The sequence below is a fragment of the Humulus lupulus genome, chromosome 2 (genome assembly GCF_963169125.1).
Source record: "Humulus lupulus chromosome 2, drHumLupu1.1, whole genome shotgun sequence".
Classification (NCBI taxonomy): domain Eukaryota; kingdom Viridiplantae; phylum Streptophyta; class Magnoliopsida; order Rosales; family Cannabaceae; genus Humulus; species Humulus lupulus.
Genome location: NC_084794.1, coordinates 103,373,759 through 103,397,268, shown reverse-complemented (window position 1 = coordinate 103,397,268; position 23,510 = coordinate 103,373,759). Strand labels below are relative to the sequence as shown.

Here is a 23,510-nt window from a genome sequence, read left to right as displayed (position 1 = left end):
TACCTAGCGCTTGTTTCATAGGATCTTTCACCCCAAAACAAAAATGATGCAAAATGAGTTGATTATTAATGGAATATAAAGCCAATTATCAATGATGTAATCTGAAGAATATAAAGCTATAATACCTGCAGAAATCTGATTCAGAAACTCATTTCGGCCAAGTTGAGTGGTATCTGATTTTAAACAAGAAACTTGGAGAGTATTGTCTACTATAACATCCTCCAACTCTCACTCTTGCTTTGGCTCATTCTCTAGTCACTGCTAGTCAGAGCTCTTTAGAGAGAAACATCTAAGTATTAGCTAATCTCATCACATTAAAATATAAATAAACAATAATGCAAAACTCAAAGGAATACTGGTAACTAAGTTTTCAAACTATTAAGTCAGTTTTTCATCTTACTATAGTTAGTTTTAACAGAGTTATTGCTCTCTTTATTTTGAACTAGAATTAAGGGCTTAAAAGATCAAATAAGTAATATCCCTTTGTTCCTTAATTTAAAATTGGAATAAAGAGCCTGAAATAAAACCACAAGCAAATCAATTTCACTCTCAATCAATGTCCAGTGTAGCACACACCAATTATGGACATAAAATTCACACTTTGCATAATTGTAATAAACATATATGCGAAAATTTTCTACTGTCATACATATAAGTTGACATTGTGTATAATATATTTAGTGTTTTTTATCTTCCTGAATCAGGATGTTCAAAATATACACATACAAACTCGTGTATAGAAACTATAATAACTTCACTGCAATACTTGATATATGTTGAAAAGAAAAAAAGGCTTGATTCAAGATAATATATTATTTTAGTAGTCAGTCAGTGCATTAAAATGACAAAGTCAAAGATATGCAAAACTTCTAGAATAAACCAAAGATATCAAAATATATGATATGGTTTTTGATAAAATAAAAAGCATATAGTTTGGTACAAAAAGGTTGTATATTTTAGAAGAAACTGGTACTAGTTGCAAGAACATCGCAAAAGGTGTGATAACCTCTTTTGTCTTTCTTGTGAGACTTTTCTTGTAGAAACTGAAAGGGACTTGGTTCAAATTTATCCAAAAAATGTGCAAATTTTTAATTAGAAATGGCACTCACTTGATGTTGAAATGGGAGATGTTGAAGGCTTATGTATGATGGACAAGTTTTGTTCTATAGTTTCATATAAATATCTATATATATCTAGAATATCTTTTTTATAATTATCATTATTATTCTAGTTATAAGATATGGTTTTTGAAAGCTAGTACCTAACTACGTATGTAGCAATTAAAAATCAAAACCAATAATTGAATGGGCTGTCATAATTTTAATTAAAACTTACTAATATTAAATGTAAAAATTACCCATTTCGCCACCATAGTTAACTATATAAATTTATATTATTAAGCGGCTTATATTCATTATTACCTGAATTGAGTGACAAAGTGGTGTAGAAAGATGGAAGTTTCCAATCTAGCCAAGTCAATCCCAGGGCATAGCCTCTGGCCACCTCCAAATGGGGTGAAGTTACAATTGCTAGTGTCTTTCTCCTGTGAATTTCAATAAAGGTTCAATGAGTTATTGGACTATACTATGGTTAATTTTGAAAAGAGCAAAGTTAATATTGAAATGTTTAACCCCACTTACCTGCCACCTCCATGGATTAAACTTGTACAGCCAGTCATAATTATTTTCATCAAGATGAACTGATCTAAAATATGCAAAAGCACACCATCCCTTCGGTATTAGATACCCTTTTATCTCAACATCTTTCATCTCTTTTCTCATCACACCAATGATAATGTTCCCTAACCTTAGTGTTTCTGTGATGACCTGTAATTTGAAAAAAAAACAAAAGAAAAAGAAATCAAGTAAATTAGAAAAGTTATAGCAAGTTTTCTTTCTTTCTTTCTGAGCTGAGCTGAGCTGTTGTTTTCTTCTTGTTTGTCATTTTCAGTGGTAAAAAGAAATATTACCGTTTGTGTAAATGGTAAAGATAAGTAGTCACTCCAACACAGTGGCTCCCCAAGCTGATCTTTGAGTCTTTTTAACTTTATGTTCTCCTCCTCAGATAAGATAAGATAAGATAAGATAAATAAATCTATTGATTATATTAATATGACCTAAGCAAGTGCATAATACCTAGTTATTGAAACCAAGTCTTTTTTTAACTTCATTTTCTATATAAAAATCTTGTACTATAGATGTCATCCTCACGAGAATAACTGCTATAGGCTAATAGGTGCAAATATTTATATATTGTGGACAAAACCTATGGCTGGCTACCTTATATTATTATATAGCATTTGCATTGTCACCTATTTGCAATGACAAGGCACAAATGAGAAGGAAACCACTTCAGAAACGACAAAACTAGACAGTAAAAGTGGTAAAAAAAATGGACTCAAAAGTCACAAATTTCCAAAAAAGAGAGCCAGTAGTATTAGAAAAAAGTTGGCTGGCTAAACAGGATTAATGCAGCTTAATCAAATCAAGTCATTTTTTATTAAAAGAGCACTAAAGGAAAGGATAATAATGATCATGAAATGAATTTGGCATCTTTTCTAATACAATGATAATAATAGTCTAAGTAGAATGATTATAATAATTTGATTTCTATAGCAATCCAATAAAGAGAAACAACAAACTAAGTGGTTCATCCCAGTAACTGTTGTAGGGCAGCAGGACAATCTGAGAGATATTTCACTGCAAGAGTCAAAAGAACAGGAACTGAATCCTCTCCTGGGATCATCATATCTATAATGTTATCAGCTATTAGATCATCTGTTAATTGACCACTTATGTCATTTAGAAGAACATCTATTACATCTCTTGGAGCCTCTTTGGTGATCATCCCACTACTACTTTTCTTGGCTTCTAAAATTTTCTTTACTTGCTTCACCATTTTTTTCTTTGCCTGAAAAGAGAAGAGGAAAAATATTTTGTACCAACATAATTAGTAATCATGAAATAAGGCAAGATGTGAGTAGTAATAGATTAATAATAACTAACTTACCTGTAATGATCTGTGAAGCCTAGTTCCAGGAATGTTTATTGGTAATGACATGAGGCCTGCAATGAATTCTTGAAATTGTTTTCTTAGAGACTCCATTTCCTCACCAGGATCCAAATTAATCAATGCCTTAACTAGTACTTGAAATGCAATCTGAGAGAGAGACCAAAAGGGGGTTTAGTCTTATATGTGTTATTAACTTTTAAAAAGTACCATTAAACATAATAATTGTGAATCTGTTTTGACAGACAATTATTCAAACAAACTTATTCTGAACCCCATAACAACTGGTTCACCTTTTCTATTTAGCAAATCATTTTCAAACCTAAGTAGAAGCCAGAGATGGGGTATTTCAAAAATCAATAATTATTACTTTCACTATTTCACAGACAGATTCTTTATCCTCCCAAACAAATAAATATTTATGAATATAAATAAATCACCCCCTAAAAATATCTTAACCACACAAAAAAGGCCAAAGGTTTAAACTTTAAAGATAGAAGGCATCTTTTGTTTTTTGCTGTGTCTACTTCAAACTCTTCCTAAAAAAACTAAACTCAGATGAACCAAGTAATAGTCTTTATTTTTTATTTTTCCTTTCTAAACTTCAAATATTAAAGAATATCCTCACAACTCATTCCCCAAGATCAAGATGTGTGAGAAAGAGAGATTACATTTTTGGTTTCATCCTGAATGTAGATGGGTCGGTCATGGCTCCAATTTGTCATAGATTCTTGGACATACTTGTACATGTCTCTGGTGATTTGAGCCTTGAGCTGTGGAGATTTACAGAAGCCACCCACTAGTCCATGGATTCTCCTTTGCAAGCTTCCATTGATAAGCAAAATAGAAGACTTTCCCATCAACTCAGTCAGAGATTTTGGGTAAGAAGGCACAAAATCCTTTGCATCAAGTACCAACAGAAAGAAGTCATTAAGAAACCCAATAGTTGTTATAATTTGACCCTGAATAATGAGAGAAAGAAGTTCAAGTTAAACCAAAGAGCTGCAAGTACCAACATAAATTATGAACTAATAGCATCCTGGAAATCATTGAAACATGATGAAGACAACTGAAACAACACAATATAACAAACCTCAACAACTCTTGCATTCTGAGGTTTATACACAATAAATTGTGGAAATTTGAGATCATTAGCTATATTTTGATGTTCCACAACTTCCCCCCTAAGTATTATTCTGAAACTTGCTGGTAGAAATAGTTAAGAAATGCAAAAAAGAGATGAGTGAGAGATAGAGAGAGAGAGGGAGCTGAGAGAGACAAAGAGAGCAGAAATAAAAATGTAGAAAAAAAAATACAAACCTGAAAAATGGGACAGATCTTGAGCTGAAATGGGTTTGCGTGACAGATATTACATAACAAATCAATTCAATGGTAAAATTTTACATGGCAACTTATACTTGTGTTTACTACGAAATTTATATTTGAGAATGTGAATTAGCATAAGCTTCACATGTCTTGTAAAGTAAAAATAAAGAAGAAGACTCACTTATATTTACACGTATGTCATCGTCAACTTTGACATAAAAATCAGCATCCCACAAAGCAACAGCAGTAGCAAAATATATTTTTGTCTTGTCAAACGATTCAAGGTAACCTTTAACGTGGTCCTGCTCACAACATTGTAAAAGATGAATTTTGCATAGGAGTTTCATTAAATTGTAGAGTGGGAACTCAAAGGGATGTCCACAAGGAAATAGAACAAATCCATATAAAGTCAGAACAGATCAAACTCATATGACTTTATTTGATTAGTTATTATAATACTTTTCTAATAGTCTTATACTCATGTGCTGTAAAAAAAGATATTCGGTGTAGTATATGCCTATCTACAACATAAACGGGGCATCATATGGCTTGTATTGGAGTAACTAATAACAAAAGACTAACAGAGCGACAATCTACACAAAACCCACACTGCAGTCTAAAATTTAACACTAAATAGCAAACCAGATGGGTCTCAAATCAAGCTATCTATGCATAACATAAAAACTAAAATAAGAACACAATAAGAAACACCTCAACGAATTATCACAAACATAGAGAAGGGTCAATAGTTTCAGCTGAACATAAATATTACGATTTAGTATAATTGAATAAAAATAATCCATCATTGAAAGATTCCATGAATATGTCAATGGTATTTGTATAAGTTGTCTGTATATAGAAGCATAGAAATTTAAAAGGTAACCCATATATTACCTTTCACACTTGGGTCCTGTCACAATAAATTCTATATTTCTACTCCTCTACTTTTCATAACAACATTATTAGTATATCATGTTATCAGCTCAATATATTAATGTTTCGATGCATAAGAAATGACACTCAAAACAATTCATCACTTTAGAATCTATAGCTAGAGAAGAGCTAAAGAAAAATAAGGTATTACAGAAAGAGCTAAAGAAATTGGACCACAGAACTGCGAGGATTAAGTCTAACTACATAACCTAATGTTAACAATGGTAGCATAGCTATTTTGCGTGTTCTAGCCACAAATCCAGGTAGTATAGCTAATAACAAGACCAGAACATACTAAGGAAAGACAATATTTGAGTGGGTCTACTGTTTGAAGGCATGCAAAGGTGGGCTCACTATGAAATTTTGGAAAACCTTGGAACAAATTGAGCACATTAGTAATGCATTTGTATGCATTTACAAATAAAACAGAGGGCACATTCATAATAAAAAAAAGATCAGAACAAATTTAATAAGACAATTAAGTCACGCATATCATAAACTTGAATTGAATCAGAATAATGTTCAGTTACGCTCTTACAAGATGAGAAGCTGCTGCTGACAAAGACATTGACAAATTTGAAATTGGCTTAGCATCTTATTAATCTACCAGCTTATTCATCTAAAACAAGTTTAGGTCTAACAATTTACAATAAGGGATCACATTCATGTCAAGTAATCAATAAAATTGATGCCACCTTTGCAATTTTGGTACCACAAGCTGCAGCAAGTATTGAAGCTCCAGTCGAAATGTTAACTGTGTTTGCTCCATCACCACCTGTTCCAACAATGTCCACTACATCAAGTAAGCCCTCTACTTCTAAACTATGCTTGATCATCGCCCTTGCAAGCCCCATAGTCTGTTTAACCACTAAAATCCATAAGTCATTTCTTTACTTATTTCCTTGAAACATTCCCCCAAAAATTCTTCAGTAGAGAACCTACAGCCTATCAAAATTTCTTTGAAAATAAACAATTGCATTAATAACAGTTCTTTCTATCCAAACAACATGGTAATAAGACTTTCAACAGTCTAAAATCCTGCTTGGACAAACTAAGTTATCTAGTATAAATATTCAGAGTACAACTCTCAACCAAAATGATTTTTTAACAATGATGCAAGGCTAGTAAAAAGATTATACAGAAGTAGGTCCCTGTTTTTTTTACAATATATAATGCACCAAGTAAACTTTCTCCCAAAAACTTACCAAAAACCATTAAAAAATTTACACTGTGCTAATCTTCTTTGCTTATATGAACAACATCTAGAGCTTCCTGAAATGGCAACCATACTAAGTTCAAATGCAGAAGTACATATATTTTTTCAATAACAAGAAAAGATTAAAGTTCACCAGCTAAATCAATACTCCAATATTATTGAAAAAGAAAATACTAAATCAATACTCCAAAAACACAAGTAACAAATGAGTAAAGACTTACTTACAAATTTTTAATAATAATTCTAAATATTAAATTTATTTCATCTTAAATTTTAAAGTAATATATTATATATTCTTTTGTAATATTTAAAAAAATATATATATATATAATTGACCAAATGTAATTTCAGTAAGAAAAAAAAAGACTTTTAGTTATTTTTTTTTAATTTCATTACATTAGTTAGTCAGCTTTTATGAGTTCTGATTCACAGCCAAAAATTAGTAACAATTTAGGGAAAAAGTTTATGGCGGTGTTTCCTAACACGGTGGTAGAAATTAGCAACAGAATAAGACTTGAGAAAATAAAAGTTTACTAACAAATTAACAAAACAAACAAAAATATGAGTAACAAAGTTAACTGGGCATAATCGTATTATTTTTACCTCAAAAAAAAACAAAAAACAAAGTAGGGGGAAAACTCAGCCCTCTTCAACTTTTTTTACCATCAAAGAAATTATAGCATAGTCTCCCCTGACCTGAACACCCTACAATCTAAGTCCATGTCCTCAAATTTCTTTGCATATAAAATTTTCTTCCCTAGGTAGACAAATACGCCATATAGCTTCTAAGTTCCCCTGTTGTCTAATGTCATTTTGAGGCGTTAACCTAAATCTTCCTATATATTTTTCTTCCTCTGTTACTATAATCAAAAATTGAAGAAATAAAAACATGGGAAATTGAGGTTTCAAGAGAGAGACTAAGGTTTTGAGAAGTTAAAGATTTAAAAGACAACAGGAGAAAGAAGATGGTATGTATTAAGCTCAACCTTCTGAACCTGATTATGTAAATTGCAAACCCTAATTCCCCATGTTTGAACAATGTAAACCATACCGATACACAAATTTGAACATAATATTTCACAGAAAAATGATAGCAGCACAATCCACAAACTCATAAACACAACACCATAAACAAAGCAGCAACACATGTTCTCCTCAACCAAGAGCGTTGTTGCTGCATTTAAGATCTGATCCAATGTTTTTGGCATGAATTATGTTCTCAAAAAAACTTAAGGCACTAGTGCTTTGTCATAAGAATTAAGGAGATACTTACAAATGCATCTGCAATTGAGCTTTTCTCCCCTGACATGCATACTCTATAAATTCCTCTTGAAGACACAAATGTACAATTCCTCTTGTATCAACTAAACTCCCTAAAGCATTCTAATACTTACCAAACATAATACTTTTTTTAAATCTATTAGATTTTAGTGTTATTATTAACACAATAACAAGTTAACTAAATCTTTGTTAAGACAAATATTAACATAACAAACCAACAAAATTATGGTTTGAAGGGCACCATCAAACCATTTTTCGAACCGAAAGATGCACATTTACACAATCCACCAGTTTGATGCAATTTATTTTACAATAACCATTGTCAAACATACTTAATAAATTAAACATGTTTATAGTTAAAGTGTAAATAAAAGCTGCTCAAACGAATGGTTTCTCTTCAATGATTTTAATTGCTAGTGCAGGATCCTTGGGTTAAAGTTTCTGAACAACAAGCCTAAAATGAATAAACTGCTTAAGTTGCACAAGACAAAACATGAATGAAGAAACCTAACCTCAACAGAGCATTGTCTATCAAAGATAGTTAGAGCACATGTTTAGACTCTTCATAAGAAATATCATCAAAGAATTTCATTAAGTAATAAGGCACCAGTATATTTACAAGCAGCATCCAATTCTATAGACCCTCCACTAAATGTTATGACAACCATAAGCAATATTGAACCAACACGGGTAACTTATTAACTTCTTTTTCTAATACTGATTTTTTTCTTTATTTACATATAAATTATCTATACTAATAAATATTAATAATAACATTGCAGAACAAAACATATTGGATTATAGCATCAATTAAAATCACAAATCAAACACATTAACAAGTTGAAGAAGTTATTAGACAAGAAAAACTTATAACCTTTTTTATTTCTTATATAATAGTATGCCTATTATATCATGAGAGGTAAAAGAAACAGTTTACAATTATTCCAAGCTTCGAAGATTTTCAAATGTTGAAGGAATCTCGCCACTAACTCCAAAACTGAAAAGACTACTATCAAATATAAATAATGAAAAACAAAGGAATCAGGATGGGACCAATGTACTACTGCAATCATTAAGTTGAATAGTAATTCTCAATGGGTTTCATGATACCTGTATGGACTATAAATAAATGCACCCAATCATAAACAGAAAAAGACATGAAACGAAAGACCCGTAATAATACAAGCGTACAGTATTTTTAATTTGTTTAAATTCCCTAGTTCTGGTGGTAGCTGACCAAAGAAATTGTTCATTGGTAAGTACCTATAGACAAAATTATTTCCAAGAATAAATGTCATTAATATCATAAACTATGAAATAGTCTTCAATGATATGATTGAAATGGGCAATGGAAAATTCATAAAGAAAGGAGAAAAAACGATATAGTTACCATTAAAATGAAAAAAAATGCCTATAACTTACGAAAAATATAGGTCAGTAAGTAGTCCCAATTCCTTTGGTACCTCCCCTGATAGTTCATTTGCGCTTAAGGCCATAGTAATTGCCAAAAAATAATGATTAAGTGGAGAGAAATATTTTTAACATATCATACTAATCTTGTTAATTCCAAGCTCAAAATTTAGGTAAGCTTACAAGGATTTCATGTTAATAAGGTTTCCAATTGATGGAGAAAGAGAGCCTGTCAAGAAATTGTAGCCCAAATTCCTACAACAGATGAAATAAACCAAGTATATATGATGCGCCATGTTATTCTTAAAGTTGTGAAGAGGACACAAAAACCATGAAAGGTCCAAAATAAACACATACAGATAGTATAAGAAGGTCAGAGTCCATAGCTCTTCTGGAATCGGACCAGCAACATTCGTTCCCCTAACTTTCCTGCATTGTGGCGACCAAAATCGAACCAGCAACATTCATTCCCCTAACTTTCCTGCATTGTGGCGACCAAAATCGAACCAGCAACATTCATTCCCCTAAATTTTATGCATGAGGCAGCATAGTAATTTGGGGGAAAATGAGTTTTAGGGATTTGGGGGAAATGAGAGAAATGAGTTTTGGTTTTGTGGTATTGAGAAGGGAAATGAGAAAATTAGGGCTCATTTTTTTTAGTGAGAGAAGAGGCGGGATGTAGAGTCCAAGAACTTTACTTAACTAAGATAGATAATAGTATGATAGTATTTATAGCATTATCTTTGTAACTGTGGATTTTTGGTTCAGACCGGGAATTATTTGGACACTCATAGTAGTACTTATAGATTTTCTAAGTTTAATCTATAGTTTAAGAATATTAAGTTAACCTAAGGTTTGATTAATGTGACTGATATTAAGGATTATATTTATTATACTATAAGGTTTAGATATCAACCAATAGGATTTTAAGCACATGTTATGAATGGTAATTAAGGATTAAGTATTTTTTAGGATTAAATTTAATAAGGAGTAAAGTTTGAATGTTATAGGGTCAGTCAGCAGCTTTGAATACGTTGAGGGCTTAGTCAAGGCTTTATACCCCATTCAAACTTAGCTAAAATTGTGTAATTTCGTGTTTAAATATTCAGCGTATGCCGATATATCGCAGCACGTAGATACGGAAAACACGAATCGATGCACGGTCGCCTCGGGAACAGTGGTCCAGGCGATATATCGCCTATAGGGGGCGATATATCGCCTCCTCCAGTATGTTTTCAAACGTTTTTGAATTCATTTCCTTTCAGCCATTCAAACTCCTTCAACAGTCCAGCATCTTTTGAACGAGTCTTCAGCCTCTGCTGAACGATTATTCAAATGATTTTCACCTAAAAAGTCATTATTTTTATTCAAGTAAAATCAAGATACTTTCATTCCCAAACTCTATAAATAGGACCTAGTACCCAGCCATTATTCACCTTTTACTCTAAGTTCAGAAGCTGCAAGTGCTAGGAGAGTGTGAGAGTTAAACACCTGGGTTTGGGAAATCATAAGCTTAAACATCATAAGCTTATCAAACACTTTGGGAAGTGAGATTCTATAGTATTTCGGTTGTGGTATAGATTGGTCTTGCAAGTCTTTGAGGTAAACCCAAAACTCTAGTTCATTTGATTTATGTTATGTTTCCCTTCTCTTAGTCTTCTACTCAGTTTCCTAACCTCATTCTTATTTTGGTTAGGGAATCCAAGTTCTTAAGCACATAAGTTGTGGTAAGCATATTTCTCAATGGTTTAGTCTTCCTATTCATTTTCATTTCTTCTTCTTCATAAGACTCACTCTTTCTCATATGGTTTTAGGAGTGTTCCAAAAGTCCCAACTCAGTCCATCATATCCCGGTAACTTGGGTAAGGAAAATAGGATAGAATCTATATGTTCATTGCTTATGTTATCTTATGTGTTATGTTATGTTATATGATATGTTATGAATATGTTATGAATGTGTATGTTTGTAGGCTTGGGCTTATGCCCTATTTGACTAACGAGACCCCAAAAAGATTATGGGCATATGCCTACTTAGCTAGTAGGACCCCATTAATCTCATGGGCATAAGCTTGTTTAGTCTATGGGACCCCAAGTAATAATGGCCATTATAATGAGTGTATTAAGTGTTATGATATGTCTTTACGTTATTATGAAATTATGTTTATGACTATGTGTTAGGTTTTCCTTGCTGGGCATTAGGCTCATTCCTTTTTGTTTTATGTGCAGGAAAATAGCTTTAGAGGCGGTAAGATTCGTGACGCTTAGAGGATGTGTATTGATGGTGAATGGAGTCAAGGAGCCGAGCGTTATTCGATTCGAGGATGTAGTCTCATTTTACCTTTTTTATGGTTTTACATGTATTTTCCGCATTATTATGTAATGTATTTTATTTTAAATCATGTTTTGTTTTTAAAGACAATGGGATCCCATATCCTTCTTAGTATTTATTTGTAAGTAACTCTTATTTTACAAGTTACTCAATAAAATTATGGTATTTCTGCAAAAATGTAAGTTTTATGTATAGTTTCGTTAATGGTCCAAATAGTCTAGATTAGTGGGTCATTACACGGGAACCTTTGCCGCTTCTTGTGTCGATATGTTGAAGGAAATGGGCAGAAATGTTGAAGGAAAGCTCAGATATGTTGAAGAAATTTGTGTGCTGTGTCGATATGTTGAAGGAAATGGGTAGAAATGGGTGTCTCGGGTCTCAAAAATGGGGAAGAGAAAGGAGATGGGTGTCTCGGGATTCTCAGTCTCAAAAATGAAAAAAAAATTCTAAGTGGCAGGATGTGCACTATATTACCGCCCTTTTTACATAAAAAGTTGCCCAATATAATACTCTACCATAATACTTTTCTATTAGTATTATATTGATGTGTTATGGAAATGGGTATTTGGTGTAGTGTGGATACCTCTAGGGTTGTGTCTGTTGGACTGAGTGAGACCAGATTGGTGTGTGAGTTTCCAGATTTACTCCTAGCAGACCTACCAGGGTTGCCGCTGCAGCGGGAGATCGAGTTCGTTATAGAGTTGGCCCCAGGAGTAGAGCCAATATCTAGGACACCTTACAGAATGGCTCCAGCAGAGTTGAAGGAGTTGAAGATTCAGTTGTAGGAGTTACTGAATTTGGGGTTCGTCAAACTGAGTTTCTCGCCATGGGGTGCTCCAATTTTGTTTGTCAAGAAGAAGGATGGATATCTTAGGATGTGTATTGACTATATGGAGTTGAACAAGTTGACCATTAAGAATAAATACCCACTGCCTAGGATCAATGATTTATTTGACCAGTTACAGGGAAAGACAGTGTTTTCTAAGATTGATCTCCGGTCAGGTTACCATCAGTTAATGATCAAAGAAGAGGACATACCAAAGACCGCTTTCCGCACGAGATATGGACACTATGAATTCCTGGTTATGTCCTTTGGATTAACCAATTCCCCAGCAACTTTTATGGACATGATGAATATGGTTTTCAAAGACTATGTATACAAGTTTGTGATTGTGTTTATTGACGACATACTGGTGTACTCTTAGTCAGAGACAGAGCATGAGCAGCGTCTACGTTTTGTATTGCAGCAGTTAAGAGAGCATAGGTTATATGCTAAGTTCAGCAAGTGTGAATTTGGCTACTGCAAGTCACGTTTCTGGGCCATATTGTCAGTAAGGAGTGGATTCTAGTTGACCCAAGTATGATTGAGGCAGTGAGGGATTGGCCTAGACCGAGCAGCGTTCCTGAAGTTAGGAGTTTTCTGAGATTGGCTGGGTATTATCAGCGGTTTGTTTAGGGGTTCTCCAGGATAGCCACACCATTGGCTGAACTTCCGAGAAAGAAGATAAAGTATGTGTGGACAGACAGGTGTGAGAACAGTTTCAAGGAATTAACGCGATGACTGATCACCGCTCAAGTGTTGAGTCTGCCGACAGACAATGAGAAGTTTGTGGTTTATTGTGACGCTTCCAGACAAGGTTTAGGGTGTGTGCTGATGGAAGCTAGAAAGGTGATAGCGTATGCACTGAGACAGTTCAAGGAGTACGAGCAGAGATATCCCACAAATGATCTGGAGTTGGCAGCGGTGGTATTTGCACTTAAGGTTTGGAGACACTACTTGTGTGGTGAGAAGTGTGAAATATACACCTACCATAAGAGTTTGAAGAACTTCTTTACCCAGAAGGATCTAAATATGCGCTAGAGACGGTGGCTGGAATTGGTAAAGGATTACGATTGTGATATCCTATACCATCCTGGGAAGGCTAATGTTGTGGCTGATGCATTGAGTCGGAATGGCCCAGGACAATTGTTCAGTTTGAGACAGATATTTGATGAGCTAGCTGAGGAGATGACTAGAGCGGGTATAGAGTTTGTGGTTGGTTGGTTAGCCAACATCACTCTTCAGTCTACACTCCTTGAGAGGATCAAGGAGGCACAGGGGAAGGATTCCCAATTGAGAGGGCACAGAGAGAATGTCTTAGCTAGAGCAGCTAAGGACTTTTCTATCTCAGAGATGAGATTACTACAGTACAAGGGTCGGATCTATGTTCCGATGGATTCTGATATCCGAGGGGAGATCTTGGATGAATCGCATACCACTCCATATTCCTTACATCCAGGTTCGATGAAGACGTACCAAGATCTGAGAACCTTGTATTGGTGGTCAAGAATGAAGAGGAATGTGGTGGATTATGTGGCCAAGTGCTTAACTTGTCAGCAGGTAAAGGCTGAACATCAGAGGCGAGCATGGTTATTGCAGCCTCTAGGGATTCCAGAGTGGAAGTGGGAGTATATCACCATGGAATTTGTGGTTGGTTTTCCAAAGACTGTTGGACAGCATGATTCTATGTGGGCGATTGTGGATAGGTATACCAAGTCTGCCCACTTTTTACTTATCAGACGACTTATATTGTGGAGCAGTATGCTGAGTTGTATGTGAAGGAAATTGTGCGACTTCATGGGGCTTCGAGGTCGATAGTATCCGACAGAGACCCCACCTTCTCCTCCAAGTTTTCGGAGAGTCTGCAGAAGGCTATGGGCACACAGTTGCGGTTTAGTACCGCTTATCATCCTCAGACAGATGGAAAGTCTGAGAGGACAATTCAAATACAGGAAGATATGCTACGAGCCTGTGTGTTGAACTTTAGGGGATCTTGGAGTAGGTATCTCCCTTTGATTGAGTTTTCGTACAATAACAGTTATCAAGCGACTATCGGAGTGGCTCCGTACGAGATGTTATATGGGAGGAAGTGCAGATCACCTATCCATTGGGATAAGATGGGTGAGAGGAGATACTTGGGACCTGAGATGGTTCAGAGGACCAATGAGGCGATTGAAAATATTAGAGCTCAAATGCTCGCCTCCCAGAGTCGCCAGAAGAGTTACTCGAACTTGAAACGCAGGAGTGTAGAGTTTCAGGTCGGTGACCATGTGTTCCTTAGGGTTTCACCTTTGAGAGGAGTGAAGTGGTTTGGTGTTCAGGGCAAGTTGAGACCTAGGTTTGTCGGCCCCATTGAGATTCTGGAACGGGTTGGAGAGGTAGCTTACAGATTGGTGATGCCTCCAGCTTTATCAGGGGTTCATGATGTTTTTCACGCGTCCTTGCTTTGGAAGTATTATCAGATTCTACACATGTACTGAGTTATGAGAACATGGAGCTAGACCAGGATTTATCATATGAGGAGAAGCTAGTTCAGATTCTCGATCGAAAGGATAAAGTCTTGCGGAGCAAGACCATCGCCTTGGTGAAAGTGTTGTGGAGGAACAACAAGGTTGAGGAGGCAACGTGGGAGCTTGAATCAGATATGTGGGAGCAGTATCCTGAGTTATTCAGGTAATTTTGAGGACAAAATTTCTATAAGGAGAGGATAATTGTAGCGTCCCAAATTCGCTAATAAGGCTTAGGGCCTTGATTAGCATGCCTGGAGGGAAATAAGTGATTTGTTATGTTAATATGTGAATTTTTTGAGCATGTTATTAGAAATGCATGTTTATGTGAATTAAATAAGCATGTGGGCCCCGTTTGGTTATTAGGGGTGTATTTGTAAATTTTAGCCTTAATCTAAGCAAACATAACTCGGACCTATTAATTATGATTTCTTATGAAAATTATATAAGCCTTCTTTATCATTAGAGTGGGTTTCTATACTTAGAAAAATAAGTCATCTTTATTATTTTCTAAGTCTGTTTGTAATCATCCTATATGACTTAATTCTCAGGCTCAAAACTCATTATTGTTCCAAAGTTAACCATATTGAGGGAGGGCTAGGATCAGTAAAATCGTTCCCACTACTATGGCCCCCTAACTCTTAATATGGAACCCAATCCATTGATTTGTATCCACCCTCACCGAACTTAGTCATTATTTATTAAATTTATTATTTATTATGATTGCAAAAGAAAATCAAACTCATACATGTCATCAAAATAACAATGATATTTATTTGGAAAAAGAATTTTCACTAAAAAAATCATACAAATGAAAATAATAACTAAAATAAATAAAGAAACTAATCTATTCTAAAAATCAGGATCTTCTACATCTGATCCTTCATCTAACATATCGTCATCTATCTCTTCATAGTCATCATTATCTTGAGCCTCAAAATGCCCTCGAGGAAGATTTGTAAAAAATTCTATGTTTTTGCTCATTTGTAAATTGGAATTCCATCTTAGAAGTGAACCTAAGTATGAGGAAATAATATCTCATAGCTTTCGGTAGTTCATCCTCGTTATCTAAAGTCTCCCATATTTCTTCTAAAGTTGAAATTACAATAGGATAATCTTTAAATAATTTAATCACTAAAATATATTGCTCTGCAGCTCTCATCATGATTTGCTTAGTTGTTTAGAGGTGTACTATCTCATTGTGGAATAAGAGAAATCTCCGAGTGATTCTTTCTAGCACTCCTACTATATTCCTTGGTTCTCTAATTCTTTTCAAGGCCTTAATGGCTCGGATATCCTCATAAGTTAATGCTCCATTCATTCTTAACTGAAAACATAAGGCTAAAACATTAGCTATACATATAAACATAATAACTATAATATAAACACTTACGTGGCGGTTAGATTCGGAGCTTGAGCGTGTGTATCAAGGAGAACTTCATGCAGATGAACCGTTTCTCTGATACCAACTGTAATGACCCAACTAATTCTAAGACTTTGGACCATTAAAACTACTATACATAGACACTATTTATGAGAAAACATACATAAGAAACATTCTTAACTTTATTAAAAACTCTAAGGTCAATGTTGAAATACATAAATGCGGGGTATGGGATCCCATTGTTTGAAAATAAAACATAACTTTAAACTTAAATAAAGTTGTTACAAAACCAAGTGCGGAAAATACATAGAAACATAATAAAAAGACAGAAAATAACGTCGTCCTTGAATCGTTCACGTAGTCCATCGAATCCATTCTTTCTCAATACACAGGCCAAGCTACCATGAATCCTTCTGCCGCCATATCTATTTTCCTGCATACATAAAAATAAAGGAATGAGACTAATGCCCAGCAATGAAAATCTACTAATAACATAAAACATATACATAAACTATATCATAAACATATACTATAAACATATGTCATATACTACAATGGCCATTATACTACTTGGGGCTTGTTAACTAAGCAAGTCATATGCCCAATAGATTTTTGGGGCTTGCTAGACAAGCAAGTCATATGCCCATAAATTATTGGGGCTTGCTAGCTAGACAAGTCATATGCCCAAGGTCTATAAACATACTGTATATACATAATGTAAACATAACATAACATAACATAAGCATAACATATCATAAACATAACATATAAAATTCTATCCTATTTTCCTTACCAAAACTGGGATATGAGAACAAGGACGGGATTTGGAACACTCCTAAAACCAAAAATAAGAAGGTGAGTATTTCTAAAAGAAAGAGATGATCTAGAAATGTACTAAATCACCAAGATGAAGCTTACCGAAAAGAAACCTTAAGTTCAAAGAACTTAAATACATAACTAAGAATGAAAACAACGAGTTAGGATTTGAGTAAAGAAAACTAAAGGAAACTAATGAAATATACATAAATGAACTTAAGATTAGGAATACCTTTGGATGTACTAGAATCGAACTACACCTTGATATAGAAAAACACACTATTATCTTACTTCCCAAGTGTTTATAAAGTTTAAGATGATAAAGCTTATAACCCAACCCATGTGTTTATCACTCTATAGTAAACCTAGCGGCTTGAAGGCTCTAAACATAGCTTGAAGAATGAGAGAAATGGCTGGGGTACTAGGTGCTATTTATAGAGTTCAAGGAGTGAACTACCTCCTTTTAGCTTGAATAAAAATAACGAGTATTAATTGGAAAATATTTGAATATTCATTCAACAGAGGCTTAAGACTCGGTCAAAACGTTCAGAGGCTAGTCAAGAGGTTAAGTGTTGAATTGAGCTCGGTTTCAAAGACGTTTGAAAACATAGCCCTAGGGCCGATATATCGCCCATCATAGGCGATATATCACATGGGCTTATGCCCCGAGTGCTCGTCGATTTGTTTGTGCGAAGTTCACGTGTTTTTCGTATTCCCCATGTGGTGATATATCGGCTCCTAGGCTGTGATATATCGGCATACGTGAATATATTAAACACGTAATTGCACATTATCAGCTTAATTTGAAATGATTAAACATGTTTGACTGAGTAATACGAGATTCCAGCAGGTTCTGGAAGGGTCTAGAGCTTTTAGAAACCTCTATTTTTGAATTAAATGCTTAAATCCTCAAATAAACAAGGTTTTGACAAATGTCATGCTCTTAATGGTCTTGGAAGATTCTAGAGCTTTCTTGAACTTTCTTTCTATTTAAACTATAGTTAAATCCTTAAATAAACCTGCACACGACAAGTGTCATGTTCGTATTAAGCCTATCTAAACCTTATAGTATAATAAATGACATCTTTATAATCAACTATATTAATCAAACCTTATGTTATAATTAATATTCTTAAACTATAGGTTAAACTTATAAAATCTATAAGTGTTGCTACGAGTGTTCAACTAAGACCCGGCTTGAACCAAAATCCATAGTAATAAACATACTATAACTATTACTAGATATTACTACTACTACTACTATCTAAGTAGCTAAGTAAACATTCTGGGACTCTACACCTATATGATTGTGTTGCAGGGCGTAGCCCCATTGATTATGTTTATACGTGTTTAAGTATCTGTATAATTATGCTATGTGTGCATATTTGTGAATGAACGGCAAGGGCCGGGAACAGTGAAGGCCGAGAATGGCAAGGTCGAGTACGACAAGGGGCCAGGAGCAGCGTTAGGCACGCGGAGTGTGAGTTGCCAGGGTGAGACCCTATTGGATACTTGGGATATCCTCATGGTGTAGACTGCGAACCCAGGGCTTGGTAAAGCGCCTGGGACGGCGTGGCTGTTATGTGTTTAGCCTGTTGGCAGTTTTGTTATGTGTTGAATGACAGATATGCATATATTACTTACTTGTGTGGAGTTTTCTTGCTGGGCTTCGGCTCACGCGTGCTCTATGGTGCAGGGAAAGGCAAGGGGAAAGTCAACCAACCATGAGTACGGAGAGCGTGAAGCGAGATGTACATGTTTTTCCTGCCTGGCTGCCACGGCCAGGGGTATTTTTGGGAGATGTTTGTATTGAACCTAGTTTTGTCGTTTAGTCGGCTTTAACCACATTTTTGAGTTGTAAATATTTCTAAACAGTATTTTGGGATCCCAAATGTATATCGCTTTATAATTTTCAATTAATGATTATATTTTCATATTGTATGACTTTTATTACCATTTAGCTACACTTAGCGAGTTAATTGCACATTTTAAACTCACTTAGTAACGAATCTAAGGAAGTAGGGAGTTACAGCCGCTAATGCAATAGTTATGGCCGATGATAGAGATTGGGCCATAAGGGAGTACGCTGCCCCAATGTTTAATGAGCTGAATCCTGGTATTGTTAGGCCTGAAATTCAAGCAGCTCAATTTGAGTTGAAGCCCGTAATGTTCCAAATGTTGCAGACAGTGGGTCAATTTAGTGGGATTCCTACAGAGGGTCTTCATCTCCATCTTTGTTCATTTTTGGAGGTGAGGGATTCATTCAAGTTGCAAGGCGTTATTGAAGAAGCCCTGAGGTTGAATTTGTTTCCTTTTTCTCTAAGGGACAGAGCTATAGCTTGGCTTAATACACTTCCTTCGACTCAATGACTATGTGGCATGAGTTAGCTGAGAAATTTTTGATGAAGTACTTCCCTCAAATGAAAAATGCCAAGTTTCAAAATGAGATTATTTCTTTTCAACAGTTGGAGGATGAATCAGTGTGTGATGCTTGGGAGAGGTTCAAGGAGTTATTGAGGAAGTGCCCACATCATGGAATCCCACATTGCATTCAAATGGAGACTTTTTATAATGGTATCAACGCCTCCACGCGCATGGTTTTGGATGCTCTAGCAAACGAGGCTATTCTTTCTAAGTCTTACAATGAAGCATATGAGATTTTGGAGCGGATTTCCAACAATAATTACCAATGGTCTAATGCAAGAGCCCCAACGGGGAGGAAAGTAGTGGGTATTCATGAAGTAGATGCTTTGACAACTTTGATTGCTCAAGTTTAATCTATGACCAACCTTTTAAAGGCCATGAGTTTGGGGAGTAGCTTACAACTAGCTCCTATGGGCCAAGTAGTGAATGTTTCTTGTGTTTATTATGGAGAAGAGCACACATTTTATAGTTTTCCTTCTCATCCCACTTCGGTTTGTTACTTGGGGAATCAAAATAACAATCGCAACAATCCATATTCCAACTCTTATCATCCGGGTTGGAGTACTCATCCAAAATTGTCTTGGGGAGGTCAAGGGGCTAGTTCAAGTGGTGCAACCATTCCAAACAAGCCTACATATACACTAGGTTTTCTCAACAACAACCAAGAGCTCAACCTCCTCCTCCATAAGTTTCTCAAACAAGCTCTTTGGAAATTTTGATGAAAGAGTATATGGCCAAGAATGATGCAGTGATTCAAAGTCAAGCAAGATCTTTGAGGAACCTAGAGATTCAAATAGGACAGCTAGCCAATGATTTGAGGAATAGACCACAAGGCACCTTTCCTAGTGATACCGAAAATCCAAGGAGAGATTGCAAGGAGCATTGCAAGGCGATCACTTTGAGGAGTGGTAAAAATTTGGAGTTGAATGAGGAAAAATCTAAGAGCAAGAATGAGCCCACTTCAATCCAAAGTAATGTAGAAAAGGGAGAAAGAGTTGGAATTTTGAATATGTCAAAAGATGATCCTGAAGAAAATGTAGCAGCAATTCCTCAACAAAATGCATCAGAGAAGCTAATTAGCAAGCCACCTCCGCCATTTGCTCAATGATTTCAAAAGCAGCAGCAAGATAGCCAATTCCATAGATTTTTAGATGTTTTGAAGCAACTCCACGTCAACATACCTCTGGTGGAAGCTTTGGAACAAATGCCCAACTATGTGATTTCTTGAAGGATATTTTGACAAAGAAGAAGAGGATAGTGAATTTGAAATAGTAGCTTTGACTGAAGGTTGTAGTGTTATTTTGAAGAATAAAATTCCTCCTGAGTTGAAGGATCTAGGCAATTTAACAATTCCAATTTCTATTGGGGGACAAGAAGTTGGTAAGCCTCATTGTGATTTGGGAGCTATTATTAATTTGATGCCCATGTCCATTTTTAAGAAGTTGGGAATTGGAGAAGCAAGGCCAACTACACTCACATTGAAATTAGCTGACTGTTCTATGGTGCATCCAGAGAGAAAGATTGAAGATATCCTAGTACAAGTTGACAAGTTCATTTTTCTGGAAAATTTTATTATTCTTGACTATGAGGAAGATGGGAGGTTCCAATCATTTTGGGGAGACCATTCCTTGCCACCGGGAGCACTTTGATAGATGTTAAAAAAGGAGAGCTCACCATTTGAGCTCAAGATGAACAAGTAACATTCAAGGTTTTTAATCTTATAAGTTCTCCTAATGAAGTTAAAGCTTGTTTAGCCATAAGTGCTTCCAACTCCAAGATGATTGAAAAGATGCATGAAAAGCATAGCAAGGGAGTGAGGAAAAAGGTCCCTTTTGAAGAAATTGAGAAAGGTGATCGGCCATGGAAAAGTAAGGAAGAAGAACCATCCCATCCTCAAAAGCTACCGAAGAAAAAGAAGAAGAAAAAGAAACATAGTAGAAAACCTCAATCACAAATGTTGGAAGTTGGGAATAGAGAGTTTTTCTCAAACTCTCTAATGAAATCAAGTTGTGATGATGGGTTCTTGGTAAACAAAGTGTATTCCAATGGTGTGGTGGAATTATATGATGAGCATTTGGGGAGAGCATTTAAGGTGACAAGGAAAGGAACAAAGTTTTGGGGAAGCGAGGTAGAGCGATCCACTACCTCGGTCTCCTTGAAAGATCATTAAAAAAATGTGAAGTTTTGGTTGCTATGGTATTTGGAGGATTCATTTATAAAGCAACCCAAAGAAAGAATAAAAATAAATTGAAAAAAAAATCGAATGAAAAAAAAAAAGATAAAAGAAAGACAAAAACATGTGTTCTTTAGTTAGTTATTTTTATTTTTGTTAGTTTAATTTCATTTTATTGTGTTGTTTTTTGGAGTGGTTTTACTTTTGTTCTTGTGTTTCAGGTGTTAAATAGCAAGAAAATGGTGTTTCGACAATCATGTAGGGGTCTGATGATTTTGCATAAATTTTTTTGAAGCAAAACGGTGAGCAAAATGTGTGAAATTTTCGAAAAATGAAGGGTTCCGCCTGCTGCAGCAAATTTTTACTCACAAAAGAAAAAATTTGCAATTTGGGAAAGCACAAGTCAGTGGGATTTCCGAGCCCACGGGATCTTGGTGTGTGAGCTCGCCAAGCAATTGGGGGTTAAATAATAGAAAAAACGAAAAAAATCAAAAAGAAAATTAAAAAAAAAGAAAGAAAAGAGCAATAGCCTCAACCAGATACCCATTTTTCCCACACTCTTCCTCATCCCTCACCATTTCCCTCCCCTAGCTTCCATCCTCCCATGACTACCATCACTACCACCATCTCCTACATCTCCAACCTCTTCCTCACATTACCATTCCTAATCTCCCCAACCCCGCGCGCAATTCCAGGCAAGAACCCCACATATCTCTGTGCACACCCAGAAGTCCCACAGCACCAAAACCCACGGTGCCTCCATCCCCAATACTGAGTGACCCAGCTCCAAGAGCCCAATACACGATTGTAGCAGTGCCTAGCCGTGGCTTCTGTGTGACCTCAGCTAGGCATCCCTTGAGCAGAGCCTGCGTATTAACACAACATCAAATTAGCATTTATGAACTCTACTCTCCATTTTGATTTTGTTTATGTCTGCTTCTTTGTATTCCTTGTTTTAGGTGCAATTCTTGCTTACTAGCAAATTTTGTTTTGTGTTCTGGGTGCTCTGTGTTGTAATTAGTTATTTGTGTGTCTTTGGTGATTTTGTGCAGTGAGCATCGAAATTTGAGTCATTTGCCTTGTGTTTTGTTGCTAGTAAGGAACTTTGTTAGTGTAGTTGTCTAGTTTGTTGTAGTTGTATTATGTTGTCATTTTGTTGAGAGGAAAATTCTTTATCTTTGTTAGTGTTAACTAGGGGACTGGATGACGCCTTGAAAACCTACAAAAATATAATAAAATTAAGTTAAAGTTGAATGTCTCTCTTACTTAAGTTTTTAACTAAAATTCTTTGGGTGTGAATGTTGCTAGCAATTGATTGATGAGAGTGTTTCTCTTTTTAACGTGTGCATCACTTGATGAAACATTTTTGAGACCCTAAAAAGAGCTAGATGCTTGTGAGAGCTTAAGTTTCTAGAATTACTTAGTGGTTTTCCTTGAGGTGAAATCCTAGACATCACCACACCAATGACATGATTTAGACCATCTTTAGATCGTTTGAGTCTTTTAAGCCTACTCGTTATGCATTTTTACCCCTAGTCACCCTGTTGTGCTTAATAGACACTTTTCTTGCTTATCCACTTATTAGCCTAGCTTGAAATAATACCCTATTTTCTCCTTACCCCTTTTGCACCTTGATCTTTATAGGATTGATTTGTTCATGCATTTTTGGGGTTGAGAGGAGTTGAGTGTGTGAGAGGCATTTGGGTGAGAGTTTTGATTTTCTTTTTTTTCTTATTTTCACCATTGGGGACAATGTTGAATTTTAAGTTTGGGGGTGTATTCTCATATTTATTGTTCTCTTGCCATTTAGCTTGTGTATCATTATTCGAAGAAAAAAAAAGTAGTGGAAAAATATAGAAGATATAAGAAAAAAAAAGGACTA

At 35.3% G+C, this 23,510-nt stretch overlaps 1 non-coding gene and 1 pseudogene across 1 annotated transcript; both read right to left on the bottom strand.

The window, feature by feature from the left end:
- Positions 1 to 1,417: 1,417 nt before the first annotated feature.
- LOC133814584 (3-epi-6-deoxocathasterone 23-monooxygenase CYP90D1-like) lies at positions 1,418 to 6,122 on the bottom strand (annotated as a pseudogene).
- Positions 6,123 to 19,464: 13,342 nt separating this feature from the next.
- Positions 19,465 to 19,570, bottom strand: LOC133820516 (small nucleolar RNA R71). Its single transcript, XR_009886924.1, has one exon. It is a non-coding gene; the product is annotated as a small nucleolar RNA R71 (small nucleolar RNA).
- Between the last annotated feature and the right edge of the window lie 3,940 nt (positions 19,571 to 23,510).